The 18627-nt window shown below is 38.2% G+C and overlaps 1 protein-coding gene across 3 annotated transcripts in view; it reads left to right on the top strand.

Annotated features, from left to right (window-relative positions):
- LOC5567558 (runt-related transcription factor 2) overlaps positions 1-18627 on the top strand; it is a 207611-nt gene that overhangs the window by 50227 nt on the left and 138757 nt on the right. The gene's annotated exons all lie outside the window — the stretch shown is intronic.

An 18627-nucleotide genomic window follows, 5' to 3' on the forward strand; every position in this document is an offset into this window, starting at 1 on the left:
AATGAGGTTTTATGAATCTTTTCAACAATTTAATTCACGAAAACAGTATCTCAATTTTTAAGTTAGACATAGTTTGATTAAAAATACACAGTTTAAAATAGATTTAATAGATTTTTGAAAATATTTTCTACAAATAATGTCACACGTGTTGCGATATTTGAAAAAAAAAATGTCAATAGATATAGCGACCTCAAAATAATAAAATATTGGTATTTTGGTGCTTGATGTTGAAAAATTATTCTGTTGCGTTATACATATATTCATATTTTATGTTATTATAATTAATTTTCTTTTATAAAATTTCTCATGAACCACAACTCAGAACTTTTGTTGTTATTAAAACCAATTGTACTTATTTTGAAAACCGTAGGATTAAATCAAAAGTAAATTATATTAATCGTAAAATTGGGTGTTAAGAACACGCGGGGTTTTAAGGGATTGATCTTTTCAATCAAGTTTGACAAGTCACGAAAATGTCATCTGAAATGCATAATTCGTTCGGAGGATTGTGAGCATTATGTCTATATAAATTAAGTATTGTGGAGTCTAGATACTGAAAACGTTACAAAACATTTTTGTTCGAATTTTATAGGCTTGATACATTTAACTACAAAACTTTGAAACAATATTAAGAAATATATGTGAGTTACTTAGAAGGTAGGTATATTTCATTAAGATCGTAACGCAGACAAAAACTTTTGAAAATTTCATCCAGATTTCGACTTTTCATAATTTTTATGGAAAAAGTCTCTTTTTGGAAATTACCTTTTCTACTTTTTGAAAGTTACTAAACTCATTCGATTTATGCCGTAATATTTTCCAACATACTTTTGGCTTGTTCCGAGAATTAAAACTGCATTGTAAAAGTTAAGGGGTCTGTTTTGTTAGTTACTGAAATCACCAAAAATGTCTTATCTCGAAAATTGGTTAAACTGGTAGGAAAATCATGATAGCAACATACAGCCATTCCATGAAAAACCGATCTAGTGGGTCTCCGAATTCCGTGCAAATTTGCTATTATGTTCCTTATCCGAAATAAGGATACACGTATTTTTGGATTTTTTGATTAGGGTGACCATTTCCGAAATAGGGTGACCAGAAAAATCGCGATTTTGTTAAATTTTTATTTATAAAAAGATTATAACTTTTGAACCGTTCGACCGATTTTCAATTTTTTTGGACGAAATGAAGGCTAAAGATTTTGAATTTTCAGGAAAAATATAAAATTTCACAAAATTGTGTTTTTTACATGAAAAAACTCAATAGTTTCCGTTTTTTCGTGTTTTAAAGGCCTCGGGACCAAAGGGTCTATCGCTGTTCTCATTTTTCTTGAAAGTTCAGAAAATTTTACGTATACTGTAAATTTTGTCTGAATAGTTGAAATTTTAAGCTTTCATTCCATACAAAAAGATTGGAAATTGGTTAAGCTGTTTAAAAGTTATATTTTTTTTAAACATTACAAATCTAATGCGCTGAAACCTACAGTGTGTGCCGATAAAAAATTAATGATTTTTTATTCATTTATTTATTCAAAAAAATATATCTCAAAACTAAAAAACATACATCGCTGAAAATTTGACAGTATACGTAAAATTTTCTGAACTTTCAAGAAACAATGAGAACAGCGATAGCCTCTTTGGTCCCGAGGCCTTCAAAACACGAAAAAACGGAAACTATTGAGTTTTTTCATGTAAAAAACCCAATTTTTGTGAAATTTTATATTTTTCCTGAAAAGTCAAAATCTTTAGCCTTCATTTCGTCCAAAAATATTGAAAATCGTTCGAACGGTTCAAAAGTTATAATTTTTTTATAAATAAAAATTTTGCAAAATCGCGATTTTTCTGGTCACCCTATTTCGGAAATGGTCACCCTAATCAAAAAATCCAAAAATACGTGTATCCTTATTTCGGATAAGGAACAAAATAGCAAATTTTCACGGAATTCGGAGACCCACTAGATCGGTTTTTCATGGAATGGCTGCATAAAAAAGTGAATATGGGATTCTTCTTGATACTGTTTCAAATTTCGTTCGATCACACAGGTAAAATGATTTGAAACAAGAATGATTTTGTTTTTAAGAAATGGTTTTGAAGCCTTGGATCGTTCAAGTGGTAATCCTTTGGAGTGGTATACAATGACAATAATTTGTCATTTTCAGCTGTTTTTGAAAAACTAAACCCATTGTGCTATAGAGTGTATCAGGTATCAGGATGCCGACTCCAAAGACACGTTCTCCACCAGTTGGAAGATTTGTACCATCGCCATATTTGAGAATAGAAGTTTCACTTAATATCAGGTGATACGAAGTTCCATAATCGGAGTCACAACTATCACACACAAACGAGTCAGCACGCTGAACATTTGCCATGTGATAGTTCAGTCGGCAGTGGCTGTCAACGCTCTGACCAAGAGACTGCAATTCTGCTTTGACAGAATTGTTAAATATTTCGCCATCCTTGGAGATGGCTCAGTAATGTACAATTTTGTTTGACAACACGACTCCAGACCTGAGACGAGACTCGCGGAGACGATCTTCTTTTTCTGTGATTGTTGAGTTTTTTCTTACTCAACTCTGTGTTTACATCAATCTTGTGCAAGCCGTTCAAGCTCTCATATGACCATCTCATAGGGGCCCAGATAGCCGTAGCGGTAAACGCGCAGCTATTCAGCAAGACCAAGCTGAGGGTCGTGGGTTCGAATCCCACCGGTCGAGGATCTTTTCGTAATGGAAATTTTCTCGACTTCCCAGGGCATAGAGTATCTTCGTACCTGCCACACGATATACACATGCAAAAATGGTCAATTGGCATAGAAAGCTCTTAGTTAATAACTGTGGAAGTGCTCATAAGAACACTAAGCTGAGAAGCAGGCTTTGTCCCAGTTGGGACGTATCAGGTAACAGAAGGCCGGCTCCAAAGGTACGTTCCCCACCAGTTGGGAGATTTGTGCCATCGCCATACTTAGCCTATTTCATCATCTACCCGATGGGAGAGGAAAGGGAATGGAAAGATGGGAGGAAATAGGAGTGGGGTCCCTTGAAGAGGGAAGATCGCATAAGCGAAATGAGAGCATGTAGCTCCATACCACAATGGGTTCGAACAGCGCCCTAAAAAGGGCACTGCAAAACGCATGAGCGTAAAGAGAGCCTATAGCTCATTACCACGATTCTATGACACTACCCCGAACGCCACTACCCCGAATGCCACTACCCCGAACGCCATTACCCCGAAAGCCATTACCCCGAATGGGTCAATACCCCGAACGCCACTACCCCGAATGGGTTACTACCCCGAACGCCATTACCCCGAATGCATAACATTTTGAGACTTATTCTAGTTATAGAGTGGGGAGATAATTGTACGATTCCTTGTGAGTATTTAACGAATTTGGCTCAACAATATATTTTTTAAATATTGTCAGATAAAAAGCAGTTAGTTATAAGTTTTGTTTAAATTTGTCCTCTAGTACTAAGTTTTGTTTAAATTTGTCCTATAATTTTAGTGAGATTCACACAGCCACATTGCAATGCTCTGAAGAATAGCCTTTCTCGAAAAGAAGGGTGAATTTATTATGAAAAGGATAACTATAAAATGCATAAAATAAGGATGTACTAAAGTCTCTTATTGGTCAACGGTACCCACTTCCTTCACTCATTTTTGTAGGTGTCGGGCTACTAGCATTAAGATCTTCTTAAAGATTTTGTTTCGTAAACGATGGTAATGGAAGACCCTGAGATAGTCGTTGTAAGTGTTGTTCTATGGAAACCGCTTAAGGCGAAGTAGGCCGTCAGTGAAATTTATACGCGTCGTTGATGATTATTGCTAATACATCTCACGATTTTGAATCAAAAAAAATCAGCTGGTTTTGCACTGACATAGCTGAAAAAGTATCTGCACACTTTATGCACGTCATCGCGTACAGTGATACTTTTTCAAGTTAATATAAACTTTCAAGACTGAGTTTTATCACTTTGAAATTGCAAGCTCAAAGGCATCATTGCTGCCAAAACGAATGACGGGCTACTTAGCCTTAAAGACCGAACATATAGACAACCGTTCCGTTATAGCAAGGAAACGTTTAAACACTTGTACATGTTAGAAAATAGCGGCCTCTGATTGCCGCTACACTAAAACTTTCGTAGGTTTGTGGGATTATTAATTTAAATTTCTATGAAATAACCACAAAAAAATATTGTTCGTTTTGATTCAAGGCAATGAAGAGATGATGATGGCAGAAAAGTGGTGAGCAAATTCATAAGATACCTGTCTGTTTTCATACAAGAAGATAAAAGAAATGGACAATTTATGATTTGAATTATAGCAGGATTCAGAATATATTACTTTAAAAAAGCTGTTATATTTGGAAATATTAGTGACTAGCTTATCCAACAAAAACATAAAAGAACAGCCTATTTAAGAAAGAAGGGTAAATTTCTGGTGAAATGTTTGCAGTTATGACGTTGATGATCACTGTAACAACGTGATGCTATGGTAAATATTTTCATTTCTCATGAATATAGGCATAAGACAGGAAAATATTTGTTTAAAAACAAAATTGAAATATGAAAATCACCTTGAAGTCCAAATACCGGTGATCACGCAGCTGTTCAGTAAGACCATATTGAGGGTCATGGGTTCGAATTCCTCCGGTGGCTGATCTTATGCATTAAATATTTCCTTGACGTCCCTGGGCATAGATTCACATGTACAAGAATGGTAAGTTGACAAGAAAACTGAGAGCTCAACAAGAGGATTGTTTTATTAAAAGCCCATTCACAAATTTCGTAACGCTGAAGGGGGCAAAAAATGTTGTGGGTGGTTGTCCTCAAAATGTTACAGCTCATACACAATATGAAGAATTTCCATACAAAAAATGGCACGAAGGGGTGGGTAATTATCGAAAGGGCAATTTTTGGCGTTATAAAATTTGTGAATGAACGCTTGAACTACGAATGTGCCCACTGAGTTGATAAACAGAAAATGAGAAGAAAATAGTTGCCAACAAGATATTTCGAAAGATTAGCTGATATATAAAAGAAGGAAAAATATATAATGAACATTTTACCGACGAATTTTACGCGCCATTAATTACCAGTTTTCATTGTGAATTTGTTTATCGGCATATCGGTCCATTTTGCTCGAAGTAAGAGGGAGCATGGAGAAGAAAGCAATGAATACTAGATGGATAGGTACCGTAAGGGAACGGCGAGAGAAATTGGATTAGATGTTGAAGAGGGCATACCATATTAAACAGTATTACTTGAAACGTCACTTCGAGCAAAATGGACCGATATGCCGATAAACAAATTCACAATAAAATTATCACGGTCGATATCTTTGTATGTAAAATTACCAGTTTTCATTTAAGACGCATTTTTGCCCGCAAAACAAGATACTGCACTGTACCTCATACTATTCGGGGTAATGGCTCATTCGGGGTAGTGGCGTTCGGGGTAATGACCCATTCGGGGTAATGGCTTTCGGGGTAGTGACCTATTCGGGGTAGTGGCGTTCGGGGTAATGGGATGGAGCCTATTACCACAGCGGGTTAAGAATAACAGAATGTCCTGAAGATTCAGGCTTCTGAATTCAGTTTCACTTAATAAGTGTTTACCAAGTAATTGGAATCGCATTTGCGAAAAAACTGGACAGTTACATATCAGGTGATACGAAGTTCCATAATCGAATTCACAACTATCACACACAAATGAGTCAGCACGCTGAATATTTGCCTTGTGATAGTTGAGTCGGCAGTGGCCTGTCAACGCTCTGACCAAGAGACTGCAATTCTGTTTTGACAGATTTGTTAAATACTTCGCCACCCTTGGAGATGGCTCAGTAATGTACAATTTTGTTTGACGACATGACTCCAAACTATTCCAATATTGCTTGTGCTGAGTTGCCGCCCAAGAGTTTATCTTAAGCTTCACCCAGCACTTCAAAATTGGAATAGCCGGCTCAGGGCTAATGAAGTCATGCGATGCTCCATCGCGAGCTAGCTCATCAGCCAATTCATTTCCAGCGATGGAAGAATGCCCTGGTACCCATACAAGGTTTACAGAGTAGACTGAATTCAGTTCCTCAATTTGAGTTCGACATGCGATAACAAGCTTGTGAGATCACTCGAAGCAAGGACAATTGTGTCCCAACTCACCGGAAGTGGAAACATCCGAATCACTAGGATTTCCAATGGACGGAGAGAATCCATGGAATTTGGTCACAACCAATTCCCAGTGTATGTAGCGATGATCAGATAATGATTCATCATCTGATACATACCAATTCGTCAACTTGTGACTGATTCTGTTCGAGCTGAGCATTATGTCTAACACATCTTCTCTAGCAGATACCATGAAGGTTGGGCGATTCCCTAAAATAAGTTATCCAAGATTTGAACTACTTAAGCACTTTATCAGACTGGAGCTTCTCAAATTTATAGCTGATCTGCTCCAGATGATGTGATGAGTATTAGCATCACTGCTCACAATCAGCAGAAGGCCTCTTCATAGGCAGTGAACGACAACTCGTTTGAAATCATCCATTGGGGATGGTTCATCATGTGGTAAATACACCACACAACGAAAGACGTATTTCCTATTGAGGTCACCAACAGAAATATCAATTGTGACAGCACATACATCTCTGTTTGTTAACTCAGAAATTAGTGTAGCAACGATAGCGCTATTTACGAGCACGCATGCACGAGGCATGTCACGCGAGTTTGCCATTTCATGTTTCCGAAAGTAGCAAAAACTGGGTCCACAAGGTTACCTAGATAAAAGATCACAAAAATAAGGTTTTTGAACTAGCGCCATTTAAGCTGTAGCATTTGCATGAGTCTACAAAGATTTATCATTGCTGATATTTTATGCTGAAGATTGGTCTAACAAAGCTATCCTAACCGTAGCCACTACCCAAACTAGGCAGGATTAAGCTTTTCGCAATCTCAGAACGAAAAAGACCAGCAGCGAAAAAACCATATCGGTATCTCTTAAAAGTCGACAAAGACAAAAAGCACAGAACACACTGTGTAATACGCATAATGCGAAACCATAGAGGTAAAAATTTAAACTAAGTTACAACGTATTAATAATCCCACCCTTATATAGCCTCAGGCTTGAGACTTAAGAAGGGCAGCCGATTATCTCGGAGAAACACAATGTCACCTGCACCATTGCTCCGGGTAGCACAGGAAGGGCATAATACTGTAGAGGGCGCCCTGGTACTCCACAGGCTCCGTTTGCGGTTAGATTTTATTTAGACCCCCCTAACCATTCATTTTTAGGCACGGTAAGCTTAAAGCCGCATGAATTAGGGGTCACCTGTTAGGTGGACTTTTACCACCGGAACAGGCAATCCGTAGTGTTAATTCTTAGCCAATTGAAACAACCGCTACCGACACTACGCGGCTATCTAGGCTGATCGGGAAAAGGAAATTAACATTGATGATTAACTTCTGACGTGCCCAAACAGCCATCAATCTTGTGCAAGCCGTTCAAGCTCTCACATGACCATCTCATAGGGGCCCAGATAGCCGTAGCGGTAAACGCGCAACTATTCAGCAAGACCAAGCTGAGGGTCGTGGGTTCGAATCCCACCGGTCGAGGATCTTTTCGTAATGGAAATTTTCTCGACTTCCCAGGGCATAGAGTATCTTCGTACCTGCCACACGATATACACATGCAAAAATGGTCAATTGGCATAGAAAGCTCTTAGTTAATAACTGTGGAAGTGCTCATAAGAACACATAGCTGAGAAGCAGGCTTTGTCCCAGTTGGGACGTAACGCAAGAAAGAAGAAGAAGATGACCATCTCAGCAAAAAACTATTGCGTTTGCATCACATCGAAACATAAACGGCATTTGAAATTTCATGCCAGTAAACGAAGCAGACATTATAAATAACTAGTCTTGAGTTGAAATTTTTCAGCATCTTTGGAAAAACTGCTCGGCTGACTGAGGTTTTTTATTAATAGTTTATTTTGAATAATAAATATACTTTTCACTTTTTTCAGTCATGAAAACGACGGGCTGCATTTGACGTTTTGTGACAGCGGAATCTGGGCTGCATATGATGTTGATATTTTTCTTCTTCGCGAATCTCTCTCAGCTCCAGACTATTTCAATATTGCTTGTGCTGAGTTGCCGCCCTAGAATTTACCTGAAGCTTCACCCAGCACTTCGAAATTGGAATAGCTGGCTCAGGGCTAATGAAGCCATGTGATGCTCCATCGCGAGCTAGCTCATTTTCTTCTTCTTCTTGGCATTTACGTCCTCACTGGGACAGAGCCTGATTCTCAGCGTAGCGTTCTTATGAGCACTTCCACAGTTATTTCATCATCTTTCTCAAAGTTGCCATTTTCGCATTCGTATATCCAATGACAGGTACTAATCAATCAACAATTTATTCATCATAAAAGAGTATTATACAAAAAATTCCTTATTCTACAAATAATGACTTCGTTAGCATTTTTCAACATTAGATTGATTTTCTTAAGTATCTTCATAAAATAGTGATGATGTTATTTCATATTGATTTTTCATTTAGATGAAAACAATCTTCCCAGATAAAAACCTTTTACTTGAAACAATTAAAACCTTAAAAGCTAGAACCCTAACACTATGGCAGGTACTATTATACTCTATGCCCAGGGAAGTCAAGGAAATATCCATTACGAAAAAATCCTGGACCGACCAGCATGGCTTTGCTTTGTAGCCGCGGACTCTAACAACTTGGCATAGGAAGGCCAGCTAGCTCATCAGCCAATTCATTTACAGCGATGGAAGAATGGCCAGGTACCCATACAAGGTTTAGAGAGTTGACTGAATTCAGTTCCTCAATTTGAATTCGACATGCTATAACAACCTTCAGCCTTGAGTTGGCCGAAGCAAGAGTTTCAATAGTACCCTGACTATCTGAACAGAAGTATATACATTTACCTATTACCCGAGCAACACTCATGTTATAATTGAGTATTATCAACTAACACCTTATTAACAACTGGCTAAATATATAGCTAACATTCTTCAACGTTCGATCCATAGTAACTACAACACGACTAGCTCTTGGGCATTTTTTTAAATTATCGGACAGGTTTGGGCCGGAGGTTCTCCGATTTGCATGAAATTTTCACCAGAGGTAGACCTCGTGGATACATGACCAAAAATGAAATTCAAAAAAATTATAGTGGCCTATTTTCCCGGAAAACTCTAGATGAATTTTCACGATTTCTCTATATACCTCAAGCTTTGAAAATTCATATCTCCTGAACTATGCATCGTAGAACAAAAGTTTTTTAGTGAAATCGAAAGGAAATTTTCTTAGCAATCTATTAAAAATATAAAAAGAAAAACATTTCTTGGAAAATTTTTCACCATGGAGAAAATTGTTGGAAAAAATGCGAAAAAACTATCATCTGTATCATGAAAAATTTTCAAAAAAATATTTTTTGTTTCATCAATCCATACTCTAACTTTCATCCATAGACGCCAAAGTGGTATCTTTTACCGTTTAGGCGACAGAACTGAAAAACCGATGACCACCCGCACGCTTCCCATAGGAAAATGTGTTCTATTGTGGGCCTCATAACCGTGCGCTAACGGCGGCAGTAATTTACACGCATTGTAAGTGTAACGCAGTAAACCATCCTTTCCTTTCCAGTCAGAAGAAGCTTTTCGTCAATCGGACCACTCTCCATTGGTCAGTTGGGTGTTTTGTGTGCCCTTCATCAGCAACGTTATTTAGTATTAAAGCTAACAGCCTCTATGAAAGCCGCACGGGAAGTTCTTGTTACAATCAATCATTTTGGTAACGTTTGAAGGATCAAATCTCAAGATTCACTTTCTTTGAAAACTTATGAATATATTGTTAATATGTTGTTTCGGCCAGGACGTCTTTCCTACGTTGTGTCTTTTACGATACAACGGACGGCAAATCAAGCGAACGACTTCACTTTAACAGATTTATTATTAACACTGAGAGGCAGCATGCCTAATCGGTGGAGAAACGAAAGAAACTACATTCTTACAAGTTCAATGGGTGCGCCTTATATAGGCGCACGATACGGCCAGACAAAACATACAATAATTATTCATTACGCGCGTACGCTTCTCAATACAGTTTGGCGCGCTGTTGGGTTGGTGCCAACTATAGAGGCTGCACGCTGACTGGCAGTAGAATATTCCACAGCAGCCATCGATGGAACAATAGATAGCGTCCCTGAGTGTTATACAGTTGATTGATATTATATACATGCAAATACTATACTATATTCTTCCAAGGAATAATCAGAATTTATATCAAATATATCACTTTGTATAGAGAACAAAACTGAAAATTTATTCGCGCGCTTTAGTTAATTATCTAATCATTTGATAAATTGAACAAAATTTGAAAAAAGCAAGAAAATTACAAATAGCACTTTATGTATGCACTCAGTTATTGTGTTTCCCTCACTCGCTTCCACGCACAGTCGGGAGCGAGAAAGCCGTTTTTTTTAACCAAGCTGAACGTTTCAGTTTCCAGTGCCCATTCTGCTTCTTCGGCGAGCACTAAGCGAAACAAAAAACGGCATCTGATCAGTCGAATGCAATACCAAAATTCGGACAAAGGACAAACATTTGAAAAGGGCCCAAGAGGTCTTGAGCCTTTTTTCATAAACGTTGCTGTTGAGCCCTTTTTAGACCGCCCACGCAAACTAACCCCACTATCAGAAAGATTGGTGTTAGCTCTTCCTGATAGTGGAATTGGTGAGCGTAATCGAATTGAATTGGGTTCAACAGCGGCTTGCAAAGCCAATGTTTACCAATGTCAATGTGCCCTTTTGAAATGTTTGTCCAGGAATGATTGTTTACATTCTGATTCCGTTCGAATGGCATTCGGGTTTGAGTGCTAATGAGCGTTCATTGACTGGCAGTCCACACCACGGAATGATTCAGTGAGTAGAAATCCTCTCAGTCAGTTCAATGCATTCGGCGAATGGATGCTAAGTGCATTAACTCGTGCCACGCAGATACAAGTGTATTGGTATTCACTTCTCTTCGCGTTTCTTCCGATTGTCGCTTTTACACAATCGGTTTCGACGCTTTCATGCTACACTCCGCCTAGGACGGTTCAGCTATCACTGAATGTTCGATAGCAGCAGATTTGTTGCTATTTTCGGTGGCGTTCGGGTGAGTGAGTGAATTTTCCCATGCTTGCTGAGGGTCAGTTCCTATTACCTATATTATTGAATGTTAGGATCGTTTTCAATTAAAGACTGTTGGCCTCAATAGTAAAGGTTACGAATACAGGACATACAAAACACCCAACAGACCAAAGGAGAGTGCTCCGATTGACGAAAAGCTTCTTCTGACTGGAAAGGAAAGGATGGTTTACTGCGTTACACTTACAATGCGTGTAAATTACTGCCGCCGTTAGCGCACGGTTATGAGGCCCACAATAGAACACATTTTCCTATGGGAAGCGTGCGGGTGGTCATCGGTTTTTCAGTTCTGTCGCCTAAACGGTAAAAGATACCACTTTGGCGTCTATGGACGAAAGTTAGAGTATGGATTGATGAAGCAAAAAATATTTTTTTGAAAATTTTTCATGATACAGACGATAGTTTTTTCGCATTTTTTCCGACAATTTTCTCCATGGTGAAAAATTTTTATATATTTTTAATAGATTGCTAAGAAAATTTCCTTTCGATTTCACTAAAAAACTTTTGTTCTACGATGCATAGTTCAGGAGATATGAATTTTCAAAGTTTGAGGTATATAGAGAAATCGTGAAAATTCATCTAGAGTTTTCCGGGAAAATAGGCCACTATAATTTTTTTGAATTTCACTTTTGGTCATGTATCCACGAGCTCTACCTCTGGTGAAAATTTCATGCAAATCGGAGAACCTCCGGCCCAAATTGTCCGATAATAAAAAAAAATCCCCTCTTTCGAGTTCTGCGACGAAGCAAATCACATAACACTTCCTGAAGGGTACCTTATGATCTCACTTGATATCACATCTCTCTTCACGAACGTACCACGATATCTAGTTACGAAAAACATCATCGAACGCTGGAATGAAGTCGATACTCGAATAAACCTTGATCTGTTCTTAGAGATCGTCGAGTACTGTATGGAGGCTAGTTATTTCTGTTTTGATGGGCGGTACTACAAATAGATATATGGAACGGCAATGGGAAGCCAACTTTCGCCTATCGTAGCGGATATCGTGCTTGACTCGGTCATCAACGCAGCTATGGAAGCTCTACCATTCGAGATCATCATATCCAGAAAATACGTGGACGAAATATTCATGGCTATACCACGGAACACCGAGCAACAAGTCGTACAAGCATTCAACAGCATCGAACCGAGACTGCAGTTTACTGTCGAAATCGAGTAAGACCGAAAGTTAGCATGGCAGTCATACGGAATGCGGACCAGACTCTTTAGACAGAATGGTATTCAAAACCCATTTCATCTGGCCGTATGCTAAACTTCAAATCATTTCACTAGCCTAAGCATAAAATAAACGTAGCCAACAACTTCATACATATGGTATCTCACACGCAACCAACCTAAGGAAGCAATAGTCAGCATTATTCACTGTCACCTAATTATTTTATTTTATTTTATTTTTTTTATTTATTCATTTATCTTCGACTAAGTCGCACAGATTACTTTCTTATGTACTAATTTAACAAGACTTAACGTTTGTTTATTCATCAAATGCAATACAAAAACTTTGAAGAAAAAAAAGCAATACGACATTTCATTATTAAACAACAGTGTCACTAACAGTTAACAAACGAAAAATAGCTTAACTAGCTAGTTCTTGGTCCGTTCGGCTTTCAGGTCTCCACGCGATCATAGAACTGTTTATAAATTCACGGCATCTTATTCCATTCGGCCAAATTGATCGCCTGGCAGCAGTACTTCGAAATCTTGAGTCGACGGTAATTTTATACGACACGTAGTCCAGTTCGGAAATATTTGTTCCAGCAGCAACTAATCGTTTGGCACGTAGAACTTCATTTGCTCCCAAGGATTTACACACCATTTGGACAACTTCATACTCGGGAACATCGATTGCGATATTTGATACGTATAAGTCAATACTCGTATCTCTTGGAGCGCAAACAGTTTGATCCACAGCTACAAATTTTGTCGACGATAATGGGGAAGCGTGCATAGAAAGTTCAAAGTTTACTGGTTGGTGCGGTGAAATTTCACTCGGTGCAGTAAAGTTAGATGACATTTCGGTTTTTTTCTGGCTAATACGCTCTATTTCAGCCTTCAATAGAGTAACATCCGACTTCGTCGCAAAATCGTTAGATTTTTCCTCGTTCTTTGTATTGCGAAAACGACCGTTTTCAATGTACACTCTGCAGGCATCACACATCCAGAATATATTTTGGTGTAAGGATGCGCATCCTTCATCGTAGGATAATCCAACACATTTTGCGTGGAAATGAGGTAGGCTTTCACAAAATCCCTCACTGCATACAACTATATCTTCCGCGCAAAATTCAACTTCACATGCGGTACAATTATTTGCCATTTTTCGGTTCGGTAAACCCTATGTCCTTAGCAATACTTTACAGTTTTCAAATACAGATGGCAGCACAGTCGCACAGAAGATATTGATGACGTTCCGATCAGGACGGTGTAGAAGATAGATATGGCGGAGTCCAAGTTGATAAATATGCAGAGCAAAGTAATCTTCGAAGGGAATACCAAAATTATGAACAACTATCCTAAACAATTAGTCAACCGATTGCTCAACTTATACGAAAACAAACGTCATACAAGTTTACCAACCAGCCTACTGAACAACAAGCAACAATCAACAAAATTACCGTCAACACTACAGAAGCCACCCAAAGCCAACCATTGCATTGCGTCAGCCTGTCACCCCACCTACATTCATCGAGAATACCGCCGTTACCACCCAAAGCCAACCATCATGTCAGCCTCCCACCCTACCGACCATTCGACCAGCAATACCCACACCCGAAACACAAATCAAACCGCTTTCTGCCCAGCCAATTACATCCTACAATGCTCAACTACGATCCAACATGCCCCAAATAACACCAATCGAAAACGATCATCCGATAACTAGTGACATCGAGGTTCTTCCAGAATTGATGATCCTGCACCAGAACATTCTGAAACAACAGATAACGATAAGATATACCGAGCCATCCCGTACATACCTGCACTTTCCCAACCAATTATAAAAATTCTATCCAAAGACTACCATTAAACAGCTCTACACGAAAGTAAAATATCCTGTTGGTAAAGAAGATATTAGTGATGTTATATATAAAATTCCATGCAATAATTGCGAAAACAGCTATATTGTATGACCACCAATAGTTTACGTGAGTGACTAGCAGGACACCGATCAAATGTAAACAGACTAGAAAAACTCATGAACGACAACAATACCAAAGACATCTCTAATAGAAACAACAACAGCTCTTATCAAACATTGTGTTGAACTAATCATAGGTTTACTTTAGAACACACACAAGTAATCGACCATAGTTACAAACAATCCACACTACCATTTCTTGAAATGTGCCACATCACCAACACAATTATACAGTCAACATACGAACGAACATAGACAAACTCAATAGAACATATGCAGCAGTGTTGCACGCCATCAAGAGCAAAACCGAACAAGACAAAAATGAGAGAGAACATGAATGTGACACAAATAGAAGAGAGGATAGCATAGAAGAGCAAGAGTCATTTTTACCGATAGGGCACAGCAGTTAACAGATAGGATAGACCAAAGTGTGACCAGTAAAGAAGAGAAATTGCGCCATTGCTAGTACAAGCTGTGTTAACAAGATAATTATTTTTGTTAAGTCATGTACCCAAAATATCCCGACTTGACAGTCAAAGTTATACTATACCAGGGAGGAAGCTTCAGAATCATTTTCAATTTTTTTTTGAATTCTCTGCAGAGCTTTCTGCAGACAACAATATTTACCCCCTGAGGAAGACACAATTCCCCTGTCAAAACGTCGGGCAAATAAATAAGCCGTTGTAAAAATTAAGACTGCGTAGCCGAAAAGCATAATTGATTACAACCATACAGTCGATTCTCCACCAGTATTATCAACTAATATATGACTATTTTTGGTTATATGTCAGTTGATAATACAAAATTACGCACTGTTGAAGTGCTGATTGCACTCCACACATAAGAGCAAATATTTCCGCCTGAAAAACGGTGCAGTTTCTACCAAGTGAGTAAACTTATTCAGCCTTAACTCACGAGAATATACACCAGCACCAGCTCTACCTTCAAGAAGGGAGCCATCAGTGTAGCATACAATATTGCTTGATATACTTTTTTCCAAATAGCCAGGCGTCCGCTCTTCCTGTGAAGGGAATTGTGTGGTAAATGTCCTGTAAGGAAAATGACAAGCAATTGTGAGATCACTTGGAGCAAGGACAATTTTGTCCCAATTCACCAGAAGTGTAAACAACGAAGTGTGTGTAGATCTACGATTCACTGGATTTTTCTCCAGTAGATCCAGTACCCATAAACGGTAAGAGCAAGAAAGTGCTTCTTGTTTAAGATGTATGTGTAATGACGCAAAGTCGAAAAGGGCCTCGAGCGCTGCTGTGGGAGTTGTAGAGAACGCACCTGACATCGCCATCAAGAACATCTTGTAAAGATGGTCCAATTTTGGTTGGATTGTTCACACTTTGCCTCCTTTTGCCACCACACAAGACATACATATGCCCATATGACGTATTGGTCGAACAACTGTTGTGTAAATCCATTTGAAATACTTTGGTTTGAGGCCCCAAGTTTTATCAAAGGTTCGCAGGCATTGACCGAAGTCCATGCAAGCTTTTTTTGACTCCGAAATCAATGTGAAGTGTCCAAGAAAGTTTGGAATTGGGTAACAAGATTGCACAACTATTTAAAAGTTATATATAATGGCTTGGGGACTCCCTCAAAAGTTGCTATTAACTATCATATACCACTATCGAAAAATCAACTCCAAAGCTATTATATTCTTTTGTAAAGGTTTGTTTCCAGCTAAGTGTTAACCAGTCCACTGTCTTTGTATTGTTCAGCGCAACAAAGAGGTCAGTTAAAATATTTACTCATTTGAAAAGACTACCCTTCGCACCACGATGGCCGATTAAATTAATGAGCTTGGACGTGCCTTTCCTATTTTGAATAATTTTCCTCCTACGATGCATCTCAACCCTCCTACCGATGTCAAACAGTCTACTTCCATCTATAAGTTTTACGGCACCAGAGTTTCTTTCGCTTGTAGGCAGTTTGCAGCATCTATGTTTGCTACTGGTGCTGCAGGATAGCACAATTTAATTTCCAGGCTTAATGAAGGATACAGACACTCCTTTTGTTATTTAATTTTCACATTCATGTATGGGGATTACACAAACGAGGAGTGATATGTGTGTTTGTGTTGCTATGAGGGTTATAAGCGGAAGAGGATGAGAAGCATCCCCTTCACTATTTGTATCCCTTTCAGTTTAAAATAGTTTCACAGAAGCAAAACTTTTAAATACTTCACCCGAATGCTTAACGAACCGCTCTCTGTCGCATCGATCAATAATCAGCACACACAGAGATTCCTAACCGACAATCATGGCCACCCGATTAGGTTCATTTGGCTAACCATAAAATCGTCCATAAATTCACCATATCAAAAGCCCACCAAGCAGAGGCAGTGACCAATCCGCGGCTTGAAATGCACTGAATGGCCATTCGTGGGCAGAACGCGGTTGATTCGTGGAGCGGAGTCACAAAAATGCAATTGAATAACCAGTAACACACATAATCGCCAATTACACGTTGGTCAGTTTGGGGGCTTAGATAAACCAGTCTGGTGAAAATAAACATGGATCGCACTTCATGAATAAAAAAGGGCCAACCATTCGGACAAACGCACGGTGCTGCCTAGACTAATATTTTCAGAAATAAAATATCCTTCAAATCTGTGTTCATCAGTCGATTTGGCTCGTTTTGAAGTTAAGCGCTTTTGGTGAAATAAGTTTTAACATTTTAAGAAACACAGTGATATTTGCTTGGTTTTTAATTAAATTATTAGAAGACCCTAACCATCAAAACTTGGTGCAAAGTGAATTTTTGAAGATATTTCTTACCTCAAAGAGGGCTTTGAAATAACAGTACAACCATAGTTTAAGTAACGCCGTTTTAAAAGGCGAAACTTCCGAAAACAATAGTTTTACATAGATTAGCTTAGTCTTCGAATGCTGCCATTTATCATAAACTTCGAAGATTTCTTGCATGATTTTTTTATAATATTAACTTATTTTGTAAAGACGTAACGGAATATAATCATGTAATTATTTACCGTTTTGTCTCAAATTCCGAACATGACTCATGTTACAAACAGTCACGTTTTCAAAGGGTAATCCGATATTTTCAATACTTTTACAATATTGAGAAAATGAGTTGATCATCTAATGAAGAAATTTCGAAGATTTCATAGAAAAATTTCTGTCTGGATTATGGTTCACATTCGGAATATGAGACAAATCAGTGTCTATCTATCTTATCTTCTTAGTCCATAAATTACGTTACGGCTCATACAATTTCTCCTATACAAATAGCGTTACGATTGGAGGGAGGGAGTTAAAAATCTTCATCTTTTGCGTTACGTAATAAATGGACGCTGCCTTATCTAACTATCTTTATATATGTAGGCTTCGCGGCCGTGTGGCTAGTGTCATCAGGCATTTAATCGCATCGTGTTAAGAAGCGCGAGTTAGATTCCTTCAAAGCGCAAAATGCTAACTCGGTTGTCTCTTTATGGCTATCGGATTTTGAAAATTCTTCCATAGTAATGTTATGTTCAAAAAGCACAGTATATTGAATGGGAATGTCGAAAAAATGGGAGTGAGCGGAACTGTAATTTTGACGTTTTTCAACAGCCTGATTGATGTTTGTCGGGACCACTAGCACATAAATAAAAAATAAATGATGTTTGCATGTCACGAGTTGGCTTAAGAATCGATCACCATTGTTCTTCCATTATTGTATTCTTTCAGGGTTTGCATGTGTGCGTGTGATAAACGAAGTTTAGAAAATTCATCGGAGACTCCGGAAAAAAACGGACGAAATCTTAACCCTAAGTAGCTAGTCATTCGTTTTAATAGCCATGTTGACTTTTCTACTCGCAATTTCAAAGTGATGAAGCTCAGTCATCTTAGTTAATGGTTACATGCTTAAAGTATACTGATAGTGACCTAAACCTTTGTAGTTTTGCTTAAAACTTTCAATATTTTCAGATATCTAATACAATTTTCGGCATTTTTTGTTGTGTCTCAGAGCAAACTGGAATTAATTGCAGTAAAAGAGGCAATGATTGAAAGAAAACTAAAACAACAATAATAGGAAACGCATTATTGTTTTGTTCTATGAAACTAAAAATCCCAGCACTTGCAGAGCTAAAGTACATCGCAACATGAAAAAGATTTACTCGTTTAATGTCAGTTAATATACATTATGAAGTATGGATTTGATTCAGCTTATGGTACAGCTGCATGTTAACCAATCAAGCCACAGAACAAGCTACGATTTCAAACTGTTGCTTTATTGCTGGGGTGGCAGCCGTCA

This window comes from Aedes aegypti, chromosome 1 (genome assembly GCF_002204515.2).
Source record: "Aedes aegypti strain LVP_AGWG chromosome 1, AaegL5.0 Primary Assembly, whole genome shotgun sequence".
NCBI classification, from domain to species: domain Eukaryota; kingdom Metazoa; phylum Arthropoda; class Insecta; order Diptera; family Culicidae; genus Aedes; species Aedes aegypti.